Genomic DNA, 16,423 nt, shown 5'->3' on the forward strand with positions numbered 1-16,423 from the left:
GTTGAATGACACCAGTTTTTCATGGATGCACCTGCACACAAACACATGTACATGGAGAAGGAAAACAAAATTATGAAGGATATAAGCTTTTGTAAATGCAACATAGACATGTGAAAACAGCAACTTACATTCCTACAGAACCTCCTTGTCTTCATTGTCAGCACTATGGTTCTAAGGAGTCAGCTGTGAGGGATTCCCCTGTTGCCCATGCTAAACTTACAGGACCTATCCATTTTATCTCATCTATGAAGAAAGCAGGTCAGATGAAGTCTAACTCACCAGCACACAAATTTACATTAAGTATCAAGAACATTTACAGAGAACTCAGAATCAGCCTAGGTAAGTTTTTGTAGTGACCTCTACTTTAACAATAGTCAGTAGACATCCGGGAACTAGAGCATCTACTCACTTAAAATGGAGCCCTAACCTTGACTGATTTGGCAGTCATTAATCATTTATTAATTAAATTTATTTATACTATATTGTTTATAAATTTCTATAATTTAATACATAAATTTGTACTTAATAATCAATTACATTATTGAAGTAAAATAATTCGTTGCAGAGAACATATCACAAGTATTGTCTCCCAACCATATGTTCAGTAACTTTGTAAAGACCACTGAGAATAGATACCAGGTGAGAGATGTGATCAATATGCCAATATGTATTTTATGGCTCACAGATGGAAAAACAAGCCTCTATTCTTTCATGTATGTTCTTTAATAAAACAAAGCTTTCAAAACCAACAGAGCTGTAAAGAGCTATTTTCAAAACACAGTTAAGAAACAACAAAACATAGTATATAAACCTTGTATAGGCAAAGACAGGTTTCTTTATATAACTGTTCCCTGGTGGGAGACTTGAGATCAAGTAAAGATGGTACCATTGCCCAATTATCCCAGGTCTAAGAAGAAGGATGTGGGAGAGACTGGAATGGTGATGGCTCAAACAATCAGGGGGCAAGATGCCTACATGCACAGTAACCGCCCAGGCGCAGAGAGTGAGCACAGGTGCCAGCTTGGGCTACAAAGCGGGTTTTGAGTAAGATAAGAAAAGAGGCAAACCCTGAGAGACAGGGTACTGTTTCTTTGTCCTTACTCAGGTGAACTCAGCTGTGATAACTCCCCTATTATGGGCCCATAGTAGGCTATAATTGACTCAGCTGCGCTGATGTAATAGTCAGCTGTAATGTATTAGAAGGTGTCAAAGATTCCTGAAATGTCTCCTCATCCAGTGTTACACCATCCAGTGTAAAACTCTTCACTCCAGGGGTGGTACCAGGATGTTTCCATCTGGCCTAAGCATAATATAAACCCAATGGACTTCGTGTTTCACAGACTTCTTCCATCACCCCCAATGAAATAAGAGCACCACTTCAGCCAACAGACATCTAAATTGCAACAATAAAGTCTTGTTGTGAGATCTACGGGTGGTGATATGTTTTTCCTCCTTCCTTTGTTTCTTTGTTCCTTCCTTCCTGTAACATTTTTATGCTTCCATGCTGCTGTATTACTATAGATAATGGTAACCAAAATGGCTACATGCCTGCTTCCCACTTCAACCATTTTGTTCTAAAATAAACCCTACATAAATATATTTATTAACATCCATCAGTTTTGTTTCACTCTAACCCACCCCAAGGGATCTGTTAACAAGAACCTGAGTTACCCTCGTTTTCTGGGGCAGGTCATAACACCTGGTCTTCAGAGATCTCTGAAATATCCCATCATCCCAGCTGGATGATGAACCACAGCATCTTCTAACCTGGCACAATAACACCACAAAATCACAACTATGATGGTTTAAGGGAAAACAGGAATCTCCTTTTTAAAAGACTGTAAGGGACACCAGTAAGAACAACCTGATGAAAAGCAATGTTCTGTGATATAAAAGATGTAACAGAACTTACTACAAGCCTCAAAACCTATGAAGATATAAAAAACTTATATTTAGTTGAAACAAAATGTTGATTCAGTACAGCAGAAGACCAAGGTTTTCATTTAGGTCTGGGTAATGGGAATCACTGAAAATCCAGAAGTATTTGTGATCAGGCTGCTATTCCATGTTTCCATCTGAAATGTACTATATTTAATACTAAAGTGCCTCCCAGTCTCCATGCCAACGCTTCTCTGCTTTTGCATCCTTTGATACTTGTTATTCTACCATGACCTCCACAGTCAGTCCAGCTTAATTATGCTTCTGTCCTTCTATGCCTTCTTTTATCAAGATACTTGTGTCCTTCTGAAACTATGCATGACATCTTTTTCCCTCCTCCATTAACACAACATTTGTCTGCAAATAATAGCGCCAATTAAAGTGAAAAGTTCATACTACTCAAAAAAAATGGGTTTGCGGATGTGTTTGATATCTTCTAAGGTAACCATTCTAACTTAGAGGCCTTTCCTATGTCTCCTCATCAACACGTTACCCTCTGCAGCTACTATTTTATTTCAGGATGGTAGAACAGATTTGCAAAAAAAAACAGTTTCTTTTTGTTTTGTAGACTACTAGTTGTGTAATTTGAAATCATGTGAAATCACAAGAGTTATGCTCATTTATTCTAACTGATGGTCTGGCCCTAAAATGCAGCATAGAAGTTTTTTCTTTTACAGACAGAGATGTATGACAAATCAAATCATATACTCCAGTATTTACTTCACCCAATGCAGTGAAGAATATCTTTGAAGAGATCATAGCTTCTAATGTAAGGAATTCTTCATTCACTGAAGAATTGGAAAGAAAAATACATACCAGGACCTTGCATTTTACAAGTTCAGGAATGAATTGATGGCAAGAACTAGAGCACAAATCTCAGTAATCATGCAAGCTGAAGTTACTAGACTTAGGCTGGGGAAAAAATAAATTACTGGAGGCACTTAAGCCTGTAGAAAATATCCCTTGACTGGTTTATATATGGGGATTGTGTGCATCATTCTCTGGTAAATCTAACCACTGACGACTAGGTATGCAGAAAAAGGGTTTTCTTTCTATTAGCTCATGAAGCCAACAATGTGTATCTAAAGTGATCAGCTAGGCAACCCATCTGTGAATTCTCTACTAATAAATATATAATATAAGCTTTTCATGAACATTCTTATCTTGGAAACAGAAAGCAGGGGTTTACCATTTTAAGTTCTATGCTCTTCTGCAGAAATCATTCTAAAGTTAAAAGAACTTCAGATACTTTGTCTGATGCTGAAATTCAAATATTCCAAGAATCATGCAATCTATTCTCTGCAAGAAACAAGTTCCTCTATAAAAGGAAATTTTTTCTTTCACATATCCTCTGCCCAGTCAGGCTGTTGTCAAAATAATTTGAATGATAGAAATTGGAAGTTCTCGAAAAGTTTCCCCCCTTCCACATTTTTTTAGTTCCTACTAAGTTCGCTTCCAACTCAGCATATTCTGTGAATTTACATGAACTTCTTATTTCTAAATCTGACCCTTTCTAGTCTGGCATAGAGAGAGATTCAAAGGCTTGCAGCCTTTGCATAACTAGTGATGTCTCAGCACTGAAGATACATCTACTCTTGCCATGAGAATAATAATCAAGGCTAAAATGGCAGCTCTAGTATTCATTACTGTCCAAGTGAAAAATTCTTATGTTGTTCTTTGCCAAGATGAAAACTTTTTGTAACAGCTACTGAGCTAACTGCAGCGGCAACATATGCAAGCTCCCTAGTCACTTAAAGTACAGCCAGTCAGTCCTCAAATATGAAACTCCTTCACCAGAAGGTCAGACTAATTTCAAGTACCTTTGGTAATACCTTGTTTACATTGTTATTCCTTCAAAGAGAGTAAAACAAACCCATTATTTTCAGAAAACACTCAGAGGAAAACAAATTTGAGGCGGCTATCCTCTTTATTTTTTAACTCCTAATCCCTCTAAGGTGTTATTACAAGCAGAAGGGGCTCTGTTGCACATTTACCCATTCCTGGGTTTTCTTACTTTTTTTGTCAACGTACCATAATGGATGCCAAGACTGTCTGGTTTTGGGTAGACATCTGACCACACAGCACACACCTCCACAGTTCATCATCTATTGTATCACACATTCAAAGCCATTAACCTGAAATGTGCAGAATTTACCCTATTTAAACTTTGAAATTATTAACATATTCCACTTTGAAATTATTAACATATTCCATACTATCTTTACATTATGACAATTGCAGGGAGCAACAGCAGCATTCCCTTCCCCCTTCTTCCATCAATGCTGTCACACGACTTGGAGGCTAAATTTTTATTTGAATGCTGTGAAATATAACAATGCTGCTTGACTAAAGGCTGATGAAGGATTAGTTGAATTTCTAAGTGAGAAGCAGACTACAGCTTCCAACTTTCAGGACTCTTGGGGCAGATGCTCAGCTCAAAGCCAGCCAGTTCTGAAGACACTCTCCAAGCAGACTGGGTATCCTCACAAGGCTGTGCTTCTCCTGCTGTCAGTGGACTGGGAACAGCTGCTTCCGTTCCTGGTCAGAAAGTCACCCCCTGTGCAAGAATGGCAGAAATAATTATATATCTGAATAACAGACACTTTTTCCTTCAAACCTCTCCTAGTCACCAGCTGTAATTTCCCCTGTAGCTCTAAATAGCTTTAGCATATATCATAGAGCAAATGTGCTCCATCAGAGCTACCCAACAGGTCTCTGCAGCTCAAGGAAGTTGAAAAGGAGCGTAGGGTCCTTTGGATCCAATTCACTGAAGTCAGCAGTGCTACCAAAGCAGCCTGTGCACAGGTCCTTGAGCTACCTGAGGAAACTCCCCAGCATTTCCCTGGCAAGCACAAGGGAATACATGCATGCAGTTCCAGAAGTCAATTCTTATACTGAAAACTGTTTTGGTTTATTGTTTCACATTATTCTATTTGAATAGCCAGCCCAAAGGCATGACCAGGCACCATTCGTGCGTGATCACCTTGCTTCAGAGATACCTTAAACTAATCAATGATGCTCCTCCGAAAAAGGCAATGGGTTTCTTCTCATTTGTTTGCTTGACTTATTTTTTGTTCTGGAAAAGCCTGAGAATATGTAGGTGGGGTAGCAGAAAACAAAATTGCCATATTGCATCTCCAGAAGCACTCCTACATTTCTCTCAAGTAGGAAGTAATGTACAAATACATGCAAAATCATTTTGGCTTTTGGTAATGAGCTGAGCTCTCCTGGAATTCTCTGGGTAAGTGCTATTAATTTCATTGTGAGAATATAAAAGACCAGTACAAATAATTATTTTGACATAATTAGAGGTGATGGAGGCTAGTATCTCCCTCATTTTCCACTCTTAATGTTTTAGTTAACTCTTACTCCCTGATTTATTTTCAATTCTTGTTCTTTAATTAATATAAATAAGGAGGGTTGTTTACTGTAAGAAAGCAAAATTTTTTATGACACGACTTTTTGAAATTCCTTAAAGTTTCTGTGCCACTTTGATTCAGAATCTCCTGAAGTTTATTGGATTCAGAATCTCCTGAAGTTATCCTTGGAAAACAGCAAAGTCTCAATCTGCAAAATTACTGCAGACCTCCATTGAGTAACATATCCCTAGACGCAAAAGAAATACATAAATGAGATAATTTGGGTCATTTTGTAAACCTTGGCCAGTAGAGATTATGAGATTCCAAACAAGGGTAATTAAACTAAAGTATTGACCATATTCTCCTCATCAATAAACCTAATTTTACACAGTATGTGTTGATATGTTAACAGAATTTTGAAACTGTTAAGTAAGACAATGAAAAAGAGACAATATTAGACTGTATATTACTTAGCAAAACAATTCAGAAGACATCTATTAGTATTAATTTCACCCCCACAAATTGTGCAAGCTGAAGAATGGAAGTAAGTATTCATTTTATTAGCAAAGATATCTGGTCGTCCAGGTGGAGCTTAACTGTTTTATAATAGTTTAAATCAGGTACACTGAAATCAGTCTCATGGGATACCAAAGGGCTGAACCAAGAACAACATTTATTTCTGTAAATTTCACCTTCACTCATGGGCTAAAATGTAACTTGAAAATGTTCTTGAAAATGTTAGGCATATTTCTGCATTAGGAAGAATAGAATCAAGTACCCTTGGGATCAAGAATTCTTGGTGTCAAATATGTCCCATATATCCATAGTTCCTTACCTGGGAAGGAAAGGTAAGAACACAACCCAAAAAATGTAGGCATGAAGTTCCCTGGTACTGCTGATGAGGGCAGAACATGGGTATTCTGCTAGTCTTCTCCACTGCAACTTACAAAAAGGTAGGACAAGGCTACAAAAAAAGAAAAGGCAGAATACCTCTGCCTTAAATCACAACTGAATCTTACTGTAAATCAGCATCACGGACTTGACATCAGGGAACTGGAGAGGATGGAACACCCTCCCACACTGGAGCATGGAACTCTCACATTTTTTCTGAGATGTTGCTTGTATAGGTCCAGTATAAATAGATGATGTTTGCAGTACTTGTATCCTTATAACTTCCATTTTGTGTTTTCCAGCATTCTGAGTAAAAGTACAGCTCATTGGAAGAGCTTGATTTATTGTCTAACAACGTGCATGGGAAAAAGGTCTAGTTGCTCTAGCCAGGGAAAGATTTCTGTGATCAAAGGGTATGACTGGATTTTCATTGAAAACTCTGTCTCCCATTCATATAATTCATTAATCATAGTTTACATAAAATTATTCCATTCCATCAGAAGATCTTATTCCTATCCAGATGGCAGAACTAATTCAGATTGCACAGCTTCAAGAAAGCAGATGGGAAGAGAGGCTCTTAAACCTCTGGAATTATCCCAAAAATACTGTCACACCTCCAAAAAAAAAAAAAAAGAAAAAAAAAAAAAAACAACCAAAAACCCCAACAACCCCCCAAAAAGTCAACCAAACAAACAACCAAACCACCAAAACCCCTAAAAATTTATCTGGCAATATCCACAGAGGGCCCAACAGAAATGAATTTAGCCACAGAATGTAAAACCATCCTGTAGTGGTTTGGTCCAAAATACTCATGACTGTTTACTTTCTGTGAGATAAGAATTAGAAGAAAAACAGAGCAGGCACCAAATTTGAAAGAATATAAAGAAGTTTATTAACAGACCTAAAAGAAGGAAAAAAAATCATACTACACCTTCAGAACACTTCTCCTCCTCCCACCTTTCTCCCTTCTCCCACTGACAATGTAAAAAGACAACCCTTGAGATGTTCAGTCTGTTTACCACTTCCATAATAACCTTGTTCAGTCCATTTAGGGAAAGGAGTCTCTCTTGCCCCTGGTATGAAAACATTATCACAATGAGCCAGCCGCCCGGGTTGGTTCTCTGCTCCCATGTGAGTCCCTTCCCTGACTTGCAGCTTTTCCCACAACTGCTTTCGAGGGTCCAATCTTGGGCTACCGGGGTGCAATTTTAAGGTTGAGCTGTTCAGAAACAAAAGTTCTCTTCACCCATCTCTGGGAGCATTTCATCTCTAAGAATAGAGGCCCTTCTCCTTCCCTGGGAGCAAAGGCTCCTCCTCATCTTCATCTCTAGGACTATCTCTGGGAGCATCTCTAGGAACTGAGGTCTTCTCTTTTTCCATTTGGAGCAAAAGTCCTCATCGCTTCCATCTCTCCCTGTTCAAACTTCTCATTAAATTACAGCCACTTCAGCGTCTGCCTATCTCAGTGCAGGTGCTCTTGCTCACAAGTACAAGTTGAACGTTTCACCCCCCATGCCTTCATGAAATTACAACGGGATGCTCTGATATACCATAGCTTTACAACAGAATTTCAGCTTTAAGCATCTCCTCTTTCTTCTCCCTCAGGTTTTCAGCTCTTCACAGCACTAAAAGGGTTAATCTCACCTCGGCCTTGCAGCTGGAATGTCACTTATCACTGTTGGTCACATGATCTTTTGCCGGACAGCAGGGCAGCTTCAGCTGAATCTTGGCCACACTGGAGAGGGGGAGCCGAGCCCCTCTGGCTGCCCACAGCCCTGCTGAGGGGGGGTTCCACAGGTGGAACAGGGCCCATTGGCTCCAGGATGGCCGTGGCCCGGCCTGGCCCAGCCCAAGCAGGGCCTGGACCGGGCCTGCTGGCCCCCGCTCGGGGCCCGCAGCCACCTGTCCCAGCGCCGGAAACGAGAGAGAGCTCTGCCTGGGGTTTGTCTATTCTTAAATGTGGATCACAGAGGCAGTCACAACTCTAAGTGGCTTAAAGAATTGTCCATATTCAAACTGGTCAGCTGATAGGTTCTGTCAGCTCACAGAGGAAGCTGTAAGCACCCCTTTACAAGAACATCACTTTCAGGACTATGTTTTGCTAACCCATGGCACATCCCAAAGTTTGAAGTAAAAAAAGTAAAAATATAAAGCCCATATTTCCCTGTGTTGAAGAAGTAGTCATGTTTTAATAAGTTTAAAATGTTCAGGAAATGAGAAAGATTGTTTAGTCACACAGTACAAAGCACCTTATAAACATAAGCAGTTAGGTCTAGGTTTTTTTCCTGACTTTCTAAACTCCTAATTTACTAAAATGTTGGGTAAGAATATTTTGGTTATTATTAAATCTTAATAAAAGTCAGAATGTTCTGCCTGGCACTCTGCCACCCTGTTCATCTGGTCTAGAGGCCACCCATTAGGCAGGCTGCCGCAGAGACCATGCCTCCAAGCTGTTTGCCCCCCAGCACTCCAGGACCCCCAAATCCTTGGGTTTCTACCTGGCAGGCAATTAGAGATGACCCAAGAAGCCCCAGAAAGCATCTCAGTACTTCACAATGAAATGTCACTCTGACCTTCTCTAAGCAAAATGTCAGAATTTTCATTACATGGAAAATTTCAAAATGTCATTTTTGTTGCAGTTCTGAATAGTACTACTTTTAATTTCCACAGGACAGGAATTATGGTGTCTGTTTAACTATTGTCAGTACACATTCGCCTTTCTACAGGAATCTAGGCTTGATAACTTTTTGTCTAATGTTTTGAAGATTTTTTTAAACAAGAAAGTGAATCAGAAATCAAGTATGCAATTCCCAGTTTTATGCTTAAAAAAGTAGTTCCAGCCCTCACACTTTGTGTGCAGAATAATTTTTCAAAACTTTCATAACATTGCCTGAGATCACCATAACTTTGTTAGCACAACTGTATGAGTTCCTGAGAAAGAAAATCCTAGTAGCACTTCAAAATTATTCCAATCCAAAAATTTCAGGATACTAAAAAAAGTAAAACATCACCTATTTCATCTACTCATGATTAGAAAATGCACTGCATCCATGTCATCATTCCAGCGTGTAACCAAAACACTCTGCTCAAACTGTGTTAAAATCTGCCTGTTTAACTGAGTAAATTAACATAAAAATGGTCGTTTCTGAGATGCAAAGTTATTTAATTGGCAGATTCAAGGGGTGAAAGCGAGCTGACGAGAAGGCATAGAAAGTGACTGATCTCTCTAGCCACATACATGTGATCTGCTTGATGCAGTCTTGTCTTGGGAGATACAGCATCTTAGACACTTAGACCTGATATAAAAGACAAGGGCAGCTTAGTGCCTGAAGAATATTAATTCTTGAAAAGACTGCCACATTATCATTTGTTGGCATATCTCCAGCAGAACTCAGCTATTTTAGCATTCACAGCTTCTCCAGTTAATATTCTTTGACATCTATCCTGAACAGATGTTATTACCGAGGTTATCTGTAGTTCTGTCTTCTCTGCTCATGGAATGGGATACTTTGGAAGGATGAGATGTTTTAGGCAGGAGGAACTTTTGGTTTTGTTTATTCAGGCCTTAATCTGCTTTATTTCTCGTCGTATTCTTTCCGCATTATGTTTCTAGTTGCTGCTGGCTTACATTTTTCTTTAAAAATATAAAAGGATCATTATGAACATCACTTTGCCCATTTTTTTCCATCTAAATATCCAGTCTTAAAAAATGCCATGGTGCTTTGCTGGTTTTTTCTATCCTTCTCTGTTTAAGCTACTCCCACTCATCCCATCCAGTATTATCATGGGTATAGAGAAAATAGGCAAGGGAGGGACCACACAGTGTTCAAAACAGCTCTGGATGAGGTCACGTTCATGCAATAGAAGCAATAGAAGAAGAGGAATTGACAAGGAAAGGATGTGGAAGATTGCTGGGGATAGACAAAAACCCACTAGAATGAACCTAAGAGTGCAAGGAAGTATTTTGTCACTGCTCTGATACATACCTTCTGAAGCAGAATAAGAGGAAAACCTGTATTTTTGAACTGTAACTAACAATAACATCAATCAATAACTTCTAAACCACAGAAGAGGGAGAGAAAAAAGACAGTTTTGCAAAAATGTAATTGCACAGTTATGAGCCAAGTTTGCACCTACCAATCATACAAAGGTATGAGTAAATAGCCAAATAACTAAAAAAGCTTCTGAATGAACATCATTTGCACATTCACCTGCAGCAGGTATTTGATCCACTGCAAATGTAATGCAAGCCTTTTTCACAGATTTGTTTTATGCTTTCCTTTAAAATAAAGACGTATGAAATGTTTACATTTACAGAAAACTAGGTTCAGCACCAACTCTATAGCTTGAATGGACTTTCAAAGAATTAAAGCATCAATTTTTATTGTAACCTGTCAAATATATACTCCTGAGGTATATATATTTGTCTTCCCTTCTTTCTGTGCTAACAGTTCAATCAACAATGAGAAAAACTAGCAGGCTCTCTCTGCCTAATCCTCCCATTTTTATCTCCAGAGTCTCATAGGAAGCACCAGAATTTACTGTCATTTCTGGCCTTTTGGTACCACAAAAATAATGACCTTTCCCCTGTTAATTTTTGATGAGATTTGTAAGACTTGAAAATCCCCAGTAACCTTGTTTTGGCATGTATGCTTTGCAGATTTCCAGTAACTGAACACTTTCTGACTGAGATCTCCCAGTTCAGAGGATGCTCATGCTGTTCAGCAAATTTCCATATTTTGTTTGTCTACCCCTAGAAGAAAAATACATTTTGACTATATAGCATGTGAGCCAGTGTCTGCTGGGTTCAGAGGGCACTGCCAGCCTTATCTCTCAGAATTTGCCTTTTCCTCACAGGGTCTAGGTCAGCATTGTACATTTACTGCCAATTTTAACTTCTATCTCACATGTATTTTGCAGAAAGGGAAGGACTACATAGGTTCATATTAAAGGAAATTAATGACGCCTTTAATTTCTCATGAACAGATAATATGTGCAGCAGCGATACTTAAGTGATAAATTAATGTGGCTTCCATAAATGAATATGAAGTCAGAAAAACAAAAGATAAATAAAAATTTGTAAAATGTGTGACTGTATCTGAGCTATATTCCCATTTCCGTTTCTGAAAGAGAAATACTAATTTATATGACAATCTAAAACACACCCAGTAGAAGACTTTCAGGGATCCTATTCCTTAATTTTGAGTATTCATTGCATTCCTAGCTGTCAGGATATGCATGTATACACCATACAAATGTTACACTGGGTCTCATGCATTCCAAATTAATAACTAACTAATGAGAAGTAATTTTCATTAATTATGTATTATAAAACAAACACATCTTTAAAAATGTAGGCAGAGCCAGTAAATAAAGCTGGTATTACAAAACCATAAATATGCTTGGCCTGTGATTAACCTTGTAACCGAGTGCAAAAATTGACCACTCAACCTGCATCTTAAAACTAACCAGAAAAGGAAAGAAAGAAAAATTCTGTGTTTTGGGTAACCTTTTTATCCCCCTCTGTGCTAGAAATACTACAAATACAAAGTGGATTTTTTCCTTTTGTGCTTGATCTCTAAAATGGATTTTACTTTTCTTTCTCTTTCCCATTGTCTACATAATATATTTTTTTTCCAACAAATTCTGTGAGAAAATATACAATATTTTCTTAAACTGAGAAATGACACTGTAATCCTGCCTTTTTAAATCCAGACGTTGCCTTACATGTAATATTCTCTGCTGCGCTAGAAGCCCAGCAGACTCAGACACCAGTGCCAGAAGTTCAGTTATACTAACATTTTATATTTTTAATCATCTACTCCTATTTTCAACTTTACTTTATGAGCTGCAGAATTATTTTTGCTACTTGCCCATATTGCACAGACAACAGCATTCAACAGCTCTTTAACACCTGCAGCTTTACCAAGCTGAATTGAGAGATACCAGGCAATGTCTGTGATGTGATGTCTAGTCCATTAATACACATGCTTCTATAAACCCTAATTACTTTTGATCAGAAACAGATTATTTTTTATTGCCCACATTGCCAGCAGTGCAACACTGTGGGAGGGGGTGCCTGCAGCAGCTCAGCTCCCTGCGGTGTGAGAAAGGGGAAGCTCTACCTGTCCCCGGCTTTACCCTGCATATCAAGGGTTCACAGTAAAATAGTCCTGACACTGACCTCTCAGAGACCCAGCAGCTGAAACAGCCTTAACAAGGTATTAACACAGCAACGTGCCCTGTAAACTATTACCAGCTGCAGGCTGGGGCGGGAAGCTGGAGCAAGAGTTAGAGAGGAAGGGAGAAGGAGAAAGAGAGAAAGGAAAAGAGGAGGAAAAATTGGAAAAGGGAATGATTTTCATCTAGGGTGGTATTGGCAAATTCTTTTAACCTCTCTTCTGAATTTACCTTGTAGTTGCCCAGCAATGTGTCCTGTACTAAGGGTCAGCTTATGTCTTGCCATGCCTGAACTGGTTTCTCTGTTGAGTCCTACCAAACCATACTGTGCTGCTTTAGCAACAACAAACATGCTCAAAACAACTCCAGGGAAAGTAGAGTTTATTTGCCTTAATTACGGGTGGCTAGCAGCCTGCTGAGAAGAGAGAGCAGCAAGTGGAAATACACCACCCCCTGCACAGTCCCAAAGAATTTTATGATCTAGTACATCAAATACTATGCATCCAGAGCAATCCAAACTTACCAGTGGTCTACTTGCAATATATTCATTAAGATAGATTTACTTCACTGGTGATTTACTTCTGCCTTTGGGGGTCTTTGGGATTCAACACCACGCTAATCAGAAACAGTTTTAAATATGGAATCTCAATGTCATTTTTCATTCAGCTGAGCACATGTATTATTTGCGATGCAGGAGAGCTTAACATGGGGTTGTTGCTACACTGCCCAAAAACATAGTTCAATGGTAGACTGCCTGTCAGAGCTGTATCACTGAACTTCAAGAACAACCCATCCAGAAGCTCCAGCTGCTTGAATAGTGACACAAGATGTTACCAGGATTCAGAAAGTTAATATTTCAATGGTCTAAAAAAGTTGACATTTAAATGGTTTATAAGAATATCAAGAGCTACTGTAATAAACATCAAGGGACTGAGTGCTGGATAGAGAAAAACTTGGGTTTCAGGACATGAGCTTAACACTATTTCGGCCTGAGAGGGCATGGTATTCCCTACTGCAGCTTGTACCCTGATACAGCTGATTCTAGTTTCTGGTTGGTCCGATATCTCCACCTAACAAAGGCTCCTCTGACCCACTCTGGCAATGCCAAAAACCACTCCTCCTTTGAGATAAAAACATTTACATGAATAACAAGTAGCTGAATAGCTGCAATGCTTTTTATCAAGAAGTATGGCATCCATTAAGTCTTCAAACAGGATGGGAATGGAGCTCTATCATTATGTGTTGCAACTCACTCATTCACTCTAAGAGCACAGCTGAATTATGTGTATGCATTATCTTTCATTGTCTGATCGGTTGTCTGGGGATGGGCAAAACCCATGCCTTGTGCTACAGGCTAATCAGCAATCCCAATTAATAAGGAAAAAATAGCTAACATTAAAATTTCATTAAAAGAGCCCATAGTCATAAAATATGAACAATATTTAATATCAATAAATATATATTTTTATGTCCAAATAATATGTGAAGTTACAAATAAGTAAATATTTGTGGTATTGTAGCAATGATAGTTTAAATAGAAGATAACATAGGTTGTAGGGGAATTTGGCCAAATTATTTGGTGCAGCTAGAAACAACAGGAAATTTTTAAGGCTTAAACTGTCTCTATCAGATAGAAACAGTAAAATCCATGCTGTGTAGATGTTAGAAATAATTTTTATTAATTTAGACTATTGTTTATAACATTAGTTACTCGGCTTGAAAGAAAACTAGTTAACCCTCCCAGCATAAAAAGATGTTAGCAAGGGAAAAGTTCATTGTATATGTAATCATCTCTAAACTCAAGCTTTTTATTTACTCACATAGTTAATTTCCATTTGAGTTTGACATTTCATGCTCCAAAGCTTAGGTCTTTTGAAGATACTTTACATGTCTTAAATGAGGGTCAGAACTGAGCAATCAGTTCTGGATGAGTAATATGAAACATTTTGAAGAAGTTTTTTTCACTTATAACTGGGTGTCTCTGCCCTTATCATCCATCTATGTTTCATATGTTCATTCTAATGACTATTATTTTTTCCGTTTCAACCACTTAAAGTGAATGAAATATTTGTGCATATGTGATATATGTTCCTGTATAGACTCCATGGTTATAAATTAAGAATAATTAAGTTTTTGAGAGAAAAATGGAATTGACTTATAAAGCAAGCTAATAAGTGAGGGAGACTGAATTCACAGTCTGGGTTGTAAGACATTATTTTACTAGAAACCACAATTCTGCAGACAAAGTCAAATCCGACTGCAGTGGCAGAAACGTTGGCCAGGAAGCAGTCTGTCATTGTTCGTCCTTTACCTGTCCCTTTTCCCTGAATTGATGAGAAAAAGAGTCAAAAAGTGCACTTTTTCACAGATAGGGAGAATTCAGCTGATCAAGACAGAAGAAGAAAGGAATAAAACAGATAAGGAAAAATAATGAGAAAAGATGACATTCAAAGGGAACACATAACAGGAACATCACAGGAAAGGAAAAGTGAAGTGGGAGGAAGAGAAAGGTGATAGTAGTTGGAAGAACCATGCAAAAAAGGTGGGCAGAGTAAAATGTTTAACATAATGGAGTGAAGAGGAACATGACAGAAAAGACAATATGGCTGAAAAAAACAAAGTATAAAGCTCGTATGTAGAAACAAAACATGGAGGAAAAAAAGTAAATTGTTAGGAAGAAAAGTAGAAAAAAGTGAAGAGTTTTTTTACAAAAACATTGCAAATGTGCATAAACAGTGAATGAAAGTGAGTTTGGATGATGGGAAGCATATAGAGGAAAGGTATGTGAAGGCATGGAAAGTGAAAGGCAGAGAATATATATAAAAATATGAATTAAATAAACAGGCTGAGATCAGCTTGTTTTACTTTCAGGAAAAAAATGTAGATTAAATTTAAAAATTAGCAAAGCCCCAAGTCTTCTATTTGACTGTATTAAACACAATAGTAAATAATCACATGAGTATCCCATAATCTGCAGTTTTGACTTTACCTGAGCAAGCTCTGTAAAAGGCTTCGAGACCTAAAAACCCAGTATCTTACAATTGTAATCGCAGAGATTCTTTCTATAGCAAGGCTGGTTTTGTTGCGTTTTCCATGTCCTGGAATTCATCATTTCCAAGAGAGAAAGATACATTGCACTTCCACGTTACTTGCATGCAGCGCCGGCATCTCAGACCCCGTTCCGGCTGCGTCTAGCTCCGGAGGCGGGGGACCCTCAGGACGATGTTCCCTGCTTGCTCCACTCCGCCGCGTACCCGGTCTTGCAGTGACATCCAGCGTCCAGGCTCGGCACGGCTGGATCGCGAGCAGCCCCTGCTCCTCCTCGCTGCCGTCCTTATCGAACCCCATCGTCGGATACAGCCAGCGTCATTTTTCTCCTTGGATTAAGGTACAACAGGGTGCCAGCGACGTTCGGGATAAAACTTTATATAAAACTGGCTTAGATGGTGCACCAGAGGTAAAAAGCAATTTATGCAATAGCATCAGAAGAACAAAGAGAAATTCCTTTGAGTAACTAATCAAAAAAAGGGCAAAATTTATCGACTGTAAATTCATAAGCAGAAGACTTCTTCCTTTTTTTTTTTCGTTTTCTTTTAAAGCTTTGGAATAGGTGACACTGATTTTCATGAAAATTTCAGAATCTTTCTTCCTTTCTTCCTTTTTTCCTTTTTTTTTTTTTTTTTTTTTGTGATTCTACATAAAACCACAGAATCATAGACTCATACATTTGTGTTGGAAGGGACTTTAAAGAGCATCACACCATGTGCAGGGAATAAAATCATAAAATCATTGGGAAAAGGAGAATTGAAGAAATAGCCTCATGACAGTCCATTACAAAAATATATACTTTTTTTTTCATCATCTCCTTCTTTTTTCTTTTTTTAATTCAGAAATTTCTTTTTTGCAGGGGTCAGGTGGTGAATGTGCTGTATAAATCCAAAATTCTCTGGTCAGAAAAGGCAAAGTACAGGCAGATCACCAGATTGCTCAAAACCCCTTTATTCTTGCTACAGGATCACAAAGACCTCTATTACAGCCTTCCAAAAATAGGCCTG

At 38.4% G+C, this 16,423-nt stretch overlaps 1 long non-coding RNA gene across 1 annotated transcript; it reads right to left on the reverse strand.

The window, feature by feature from the left end:
• Positions 1–704: 704 nt before the first annotated feature.
• Positions 705–15,723, reverse strand: LOC116438393. The gene is made up of 2 exons (XR_004237714.1): positions 15,358–15,723; positions 705–4,495 (listed from the first exon to the last, which is right to left on the reverse strand). It is a non-coding gene; the product is annotated as an uncharacterized LOC116438393 (long non-coding RNA).
• Positions 15,724–16,423: the final 700 nt, after the last annotated feature.

Source organism: Corvus moneduloides, chromosome Z (assembly GCF_009650955.1).
Source record: "Corvus moneduloides isolate bCorMon1 chromosome Z, bCorMon1.pri, whole genome shotgun sequence".
Lineage (NCBI taxonomy): Eukaryota > Metazoa > Chordata > Aves > Passeriformes > Corvidae > Corvus > Corvus moneduloides.